This window comes from Coregonus clupeaformis, chromosome 35 (genome assembly GCF_020615455.1).
Source record: "Coregonus clupeaformis isolate EN_2021a chromosome 35, ASM2061545v1, whole genome shotgun sequence".
NCBI lineage: Eukaryota > Metazoa > Chordata > Actinopteri > Salmoniformes > Salmonidae > Coregonus > Coregonus clupeaformis.
This window is the reverse complement of record NC_059226.1, coordinates 26,547,578-26,554,188: the sequence shown is the minus strand read 5'-3', so window position 1 is coordinate 26,554,188 and position 6,611 is coordinate 26,547,578.

Genomic DNA, 6,611 nt, shown 5'->3' with positions numbered 1-6,611 from the left:
GCAATACCATGTGCTCCCTGTACAATACCATGGTGCTCCCTGTGCAATACCATGGTGCTCCCTGTACAATACCATGGTGCTCCCTGTACAATACCATGGTGCTCCCTGTACAATACCCTCGACATAGTTTAGTGTGGTCTATGAAACATCCTTTCTGTATGTATTTCCATATTTCTGGATAGGACATCATCATAGCATCCAGAGATACCGTGTACAATAACGTGGTGCTCTTTCCTCTACATAACCTTCACTCAGGGCTCTGAGAGGTCCTTTGTAATGTGCCTTTGGAAAACAACCTGTTTTTACTTTGTCATTATAGGGTATTGTGTGTAGATTGCTGAGGATTTTTATTTATTTAATCCATTTTAGAATAAGGCTGTAACGTAACAAAATGTGGAAAAAGTTAAGGGGTCTGAATACTTTCCGAAGGCACTGTATATTTTGTTGGGGATATCATCGCTAAAGTAGTCTGGCTGAAGTACTGTATGTGGATAATGGCTTATGCGCAAGATGGGACAAAATATCATTATTATGTTTTGCATCTTCCTGACATGAAATCCATTGAAATGATGTCACAAATTGTCACACATTTTCCAACTTTAAATATTTCTCAATAATTATTTTGCATACAGATGTCAAAGCTGTGCCAAACAACCTTCCCCGAAAGTACTTTTTCTTTTGGATTTATTTTCAGGAAGATCCAAAACATCATAATTATCTTTGGGCCTATCTCCCCAGGAACGCCCCTTATAGAAAACCTATCCAATAAATTCTAGCATTTTATAAAATTGGGTTTGAGGCATTGAACAACATTAATAAGTGTCAACTAATGGAGATGTTATGAAGTGTGCTGGAGAGACAGAGTGACAGTGACAGTCAATATGTTTTGAAGGGTGCTACAGAGACAGAGTGACAGTCAAGATGTTATGAAGGGTGCTGAAGTGGCATAGTGACAGTCAAGATGTTATGAAGGCTGCTGGAGAGACAGAGTAACAGTCAAGATGATATGAAGGGTGCTGGAGAGACAGAGTGACAGTCAAGATGTTATGAAGGCTGCTGGAGAGACAGAGTGACAGTCAATATGTTATGAAGGCTGCTGGAGAGACAGAGTGACAGTCAAGATGTTATGAAGGCTGCTGGAGAGACAGAGTAACAGTCAAGATGATATGAAGGGTGCTGGAGAGACAGAGTGACAGTCAAGATGTTATGAAGGCTGCTGGAGAGACAGAGTAACAGTCAAGATGTTATGAAGGCTGCTGGAGAGACAGAGTGACAGTCAAGATGTTATGAAGGCTGCTGGAGAGACAGAGTAACAGTCAAGATGATATGAAGGGTGCTGGAGAGACAGAGTGACAGTCAAGATGTTATGAAGGCTGCTGGAGAGACAGAGTGACAGTGATTCCTTCAGGTTCTTGATATGTTGAAGATAATCAAGACCAGATAAGGAGTGGGGAGTGACAAGGGTTGTGTTCCAAATGGCACCCTATTCCCTATATAGTGCACTACTTTTGACCAGGGCCCATTGGGCTCTGGTCAAAAGTAGTGCACTATGTAGGAAATAGGGTGCCATTTGGGACACATCCCATGGTGTTATGATGACTGATGTTCCCTGATACCGTTGCTGTAACACCTTCATTTAGTGCTCAAAGTGATGACATGACAGTCCAGACTGGATCCGTCCCCAGCGCCATATAATCAAGGGGTGCTTTAGACCCATGACAACCAGCTCACAGTGTGTTTCTACTGCAATATCACAGCCTGCTTCCCAAATGGCACCCTATTCCCTATATAGTGCACTACTTTTGACCAGAGCCCTATTGGCCGTTTCGGACGGAGACACGGAGTTGTGTGTGTGTACAGGGGATTGTGATTGGTTTGCCATGCAGTGAGCCGTTCGATGTGTGGGATTTACTTGTTTGTGTGTGTGTGTGTGTGTATGTGTGTGTGTGTTCTGTCTGTTTGTTTGTGTGTGTGTCGATATGTGGGATTGACTAGGTAATGTGTGTTGACATGGAGATCAATGGTTCCGTCTGAAGCATCTGCTGTTAATGAGGTATAAAATATCAGCTGTCTGCTAGTATCTGTACCGCGTTGACGATGCCCAGTGTCATTCCCCCTCATTAAACAGATCAGCACTGATGAAACACACACAACACACACACACACACACACACACACACACTGTGATTTCCTCTCATTAACTACATGAGCACTGATGAGAGTTGTCAGTCACACGGCAACAGCAGACTAGTCCCCGGCAACAAGACAGCAACAAAACAGATGAGAATTTGTTGAATATTGCAGCAGCAAATCTACTTTCATGCTCAGCTAAACCTCAACCTGTGTTGTAGTTTACAATATCATGTTCCTAGATGTTGTTTTTGTGGACTAGTACAGATATTTCATGCTCAGTGGAACAGCATCAATATCAGGTTTATCATGATGTGTTTCTTAGTCTTGTCCTTCTAAATTTGGATTGTATCTATTTTTTATTTAGATTTTGTTTATCATTTCATGTTTCTTCTTCTTCTTTTAGATTTTGTGGAATAATATCGCACTTTCATGCTTTAGTTGAACTCATTTTTTTTATGTCGTGAGGCAACGTTGTTTACAGGAGTGGTGTTGGTGAGCATGGCCATCTATCAGTCGTGTAGTGACTCAAAGAAGAACTAGTCAAGTGGAAAGGCTTTGAAAAAGGACCATTGTGTCACACACTCACATTAGTCTCTTGTGACGGCCAGTGTGCCTGTGAGATTTCCTTTTGGCGCCCGAGATTCCACTCCACTTTTAATGAAAGAGAACCATGGGTACTGTATATACAGTACAAGTCAAAAGTTTGGACACACCTGCTCATTCCAGGGTTTTTCTTTATTTTTACTATTTTCTACATTGTAGAATAATAGTGAAGACATCAAAACTATGAAATAACACATATGGAATCATGTAGTAACCCAAAAAGTGTTAAAAAAATCAAAATATATTTTAGATTTTAGATTCTTCAAAGTAGCCACACTTTGCCTTGATGACAGCTTTGCACACTCTTGGCATTCTCTCAACCAGCTTCACCCGGAATGCTTTTCCAACAGTCCTGAAGGAGTTCCCACATATGCTGAGCACTTGTTTTCCTTCACCCTGCGGTCTAACTTACCCCAAACCATCTCAATTGGGTTGAGGTCGGGTGATTGTGGAGGCCAGGTCATCTGATGCAGCACTCCATCACTCTCCTTCTTGGTCAAATAGCCCTTACACAGCCTGGAGGTGTGTTGGGTCATTGTCCTGTTGAAAAGCAAATGATAGTCCCACTAAACGCAACCCAGATGGGAGGGCGTATTGCTGCATAATGCTGTGGTAGCCGTGCTGGTTGAGTGTGCCTTGAATTCTAAATAAATCACAGACAGTGTCACCAGCAAAGCACCCCCACACCATCAAACCTCCTCCTCCATGCTTCATGGTGGGAACCACAGATGCGGAGATCATCTGTTCACCTACTCTGCGTCTCACAAAGACACAAAGGCGGTTGGAACCAAAAGTCTCCAATTTGGACTCATCAGACCAAAGAACAGATTTCCACTGGTCCAATGTCCATTGCTCGTGTTTCTTGGCCCAAGCAAGTCTCTTCTTCTTATTGGTGTCCTTTAGTAGTGGTTTCTTTGCAGCAATTCGACCATGAAGGCCTGATTCACGCTCCTCTGAACAGTTGATGTTGAGATGTGTCTGTTACTTGAACTCTGTGAAGCATTTATTTGGCCAGCAATTTCTGAGGCTGGTAACTCTAATGAACTTATCCTCTGCAGCAGAGGTAACTCTGGGTCTTCCTTTCCTGTGGCGGTCTTCATGAGAGCCAGTTTCATCATAGCGCTTGATGGTTTTTGCGACTGCACTTGAAGAACCTTTCAAAGTTCTTGAAATTTTCCGGATTGACTGACCTTCATGTCTTAAGGTAATGATGGACTGTCATTTCTATTTCCTTATTTTAGCTGTTCTTGCTATAATATGGACTTTACCAAATAGGGCTATCTTCTCTATAACCCCCCTACCTTGTCACAACACAACTGATTGGGTCCAATGCATTAAGAAGGAAAGAAATTCCACAAATTAACTTTTAACAAGGCACACCTGTTAATTGAAATGCATTCCAGGTGACTTCCTCATGAAGCTGGTTGAGAGAATGCCAAGAGTGTGCAAAGCTGTCATCAAGGCAAAGTGTGGCTACTTTGAAGAATCTCAAATATAAAATATAATTTTATTTGTTTAACACTTTTTGGGTTACTACATGATTCCATATGTGTTATTTCATAAAATTGATGTCTTCACTATTATTCTACAATGTAGAAAATAGTAAAAATAAAGAAAAACCATTGAATGAGTAGGTGTGTCCAAACTTTTGACTGGTACTGTATATAATTATAAACTGGGTGGTTTGAGCCCTGAATGCTGATTGGCTGATAGCCGTGGTATATCAGATCTTATACCACTGGTATGACATAACATTTATTTGTACTGCTCTAATTACGTTGGTAACCAGTTTATAATAGCAATAAGTCACCTCGGGCGTTTGTGGTATATGGCCAATATACCACGGCTAAGGGCTGTATCCAGGCACTCCGAGTTGCGTCGCACATAAGAACAGCCCTTAGTCATGGTTTATTGGCCATATAGCTGTGATGAGGTGATTTCGAAGGAGTCAGGCACAGGAGGGTAAATCACAGAATAACAGGATTTATTCTGGAACACAGAGTTACGCAGTATTGCGTCAAAACACAAAATACAAGGATCACAGGGAAAGATCCCGGCGATACAAAATACACGGAACTCCACCGAGCTTCTCTATCCTCCACAATAAACAATCACACACAAAGACAAGGGGGCGGAGGGAACACTTATACAGGTACTAATGAGGGGATATGAACCAGGTGTGTGTAATAAACAAGACAAAACAAATGGAATGATGAGATACCCGATTCCAGCCTTGGAATCGGGTATCTCATCAATATCACACTCCCTCGTGCCTAATTGCTTACATATTTAAATCCAGAGCACTGTGAATTAAAAAATACACCTAGTTGCTGATGGTCCATATTTTGTGCTGTTGCTATCTAGGACTTCTAGCAGTATCCATTTACCAGATAAAGTACTCCATTCCCCACTAAAACCTGTGGTGTAGCTATCTAGGACTACTAGCTGTCACAGCCGTGCTAGAACTCCGGTCTCAGATGTGGAGAGCTGGGGGTAATACCCCTTAGCCACAGAGGAGGTGTAGTAGGACCCAAATGAAACACCCAAGGCAATACTCCAGGCCAGTAGATTTAATGTAAAAACAAAGGTTCTTCGCCATTCACAAATAGTCCAACAAAAGTTCTTCTCAGAAAGAGGTATGTTAACAAAACAGGAGGCAAAACAAAATAACTCCACGAGGGGAGAAAAACAAACTAAAGATAACTTAGAAAACCTTACTTGGAAAGACACGGTGGAACAAAGCAGGAGACACATAGCCAGGACTCAATAACCAAGTGAGAAACAAGGGGAAAACACACAGCTAAAATACACAAGGGGAAACAAGGCACAGGTGACCTGGATCAAGCTAATTAGGACACACGAGGAAGAACTAAGGCAGAGGGGAACACAGATGACCTCTAGAGGCCCGGAGACAAACAGGAGGCAGGAAGCTGACAGGACCCCCTCCTCTAGGAACGACTCCTGACGTTCCTTCCAGAACACCCCGGCCCCAGGGTGCGAAACTCTCGGATCAAACCTGGGTCCAGGATGTCCCTGGCTGGAACCCAGGAGCGCTCCTCTGGCCCGTAGCCCTCCCAGTCCACCAGATACTGCAGAGAGTTCCGGACCCTCCGGGAGTCCAGTATCCGGCGGACTGTGTAGGCTGGCTGGCCGTCAATGATCCTGGGAGGTGGCGGGGGTCTGCGTGGGGGGGCAAAAGGAGAAGACAAGACAGGTTTAAGGAGTGAAACATGGAAAGTGGGGTTAACTCTAAGGGAGCGAGGCAGAACCAAACGATACGAAACAGGGTTAACCTTTCTAGCAATGCGGAAAGGGCCGATGTATCTCTGGGAAAGCTTCTTGGATTCGACCCGGAGGGGCAGGTTCTTAGTGGCCAACCAAACTCTCTGACCAGCTCGGAAACTAGGGGCCGTCCGGCGGTGTCGATTAGCCTGACTTTGGTATCTCTGGGAGGTCCGAAGGAGGATACACCTGGCCTTCTTCCAGGTCCGCCTACAGTGTTGGACAAAGCGCTGGGCCGAGGGAACACCAACTTGCGCCTCTTCCTCTGGAAATAATGGAGGGTTGTAACCGAACTGGCATTCGAAGGGGGACAATCCGGTGGCTGAAGACTGGAGGGTGTTGTGGGCATATTCAGCCCAAATGATATAGGTGGCCCAAGACGTGGGATTACTGTCCGCCATACACCGCAGGGTGGTCTCCAGATCCTGATTAATCCGTTCCGTTTGGCCATTAGACTCTGGATGGAACCCTGACGATAGGCTAGCTGTGGCCCCAATAAGCCTGCAGAAGGCCCCCCAAAACCGGGATGAGAATTGGGGACCTCGGTCAGAGACCACGTCCAGGGGAATGCCAAATATCCGGAAGACATGGTT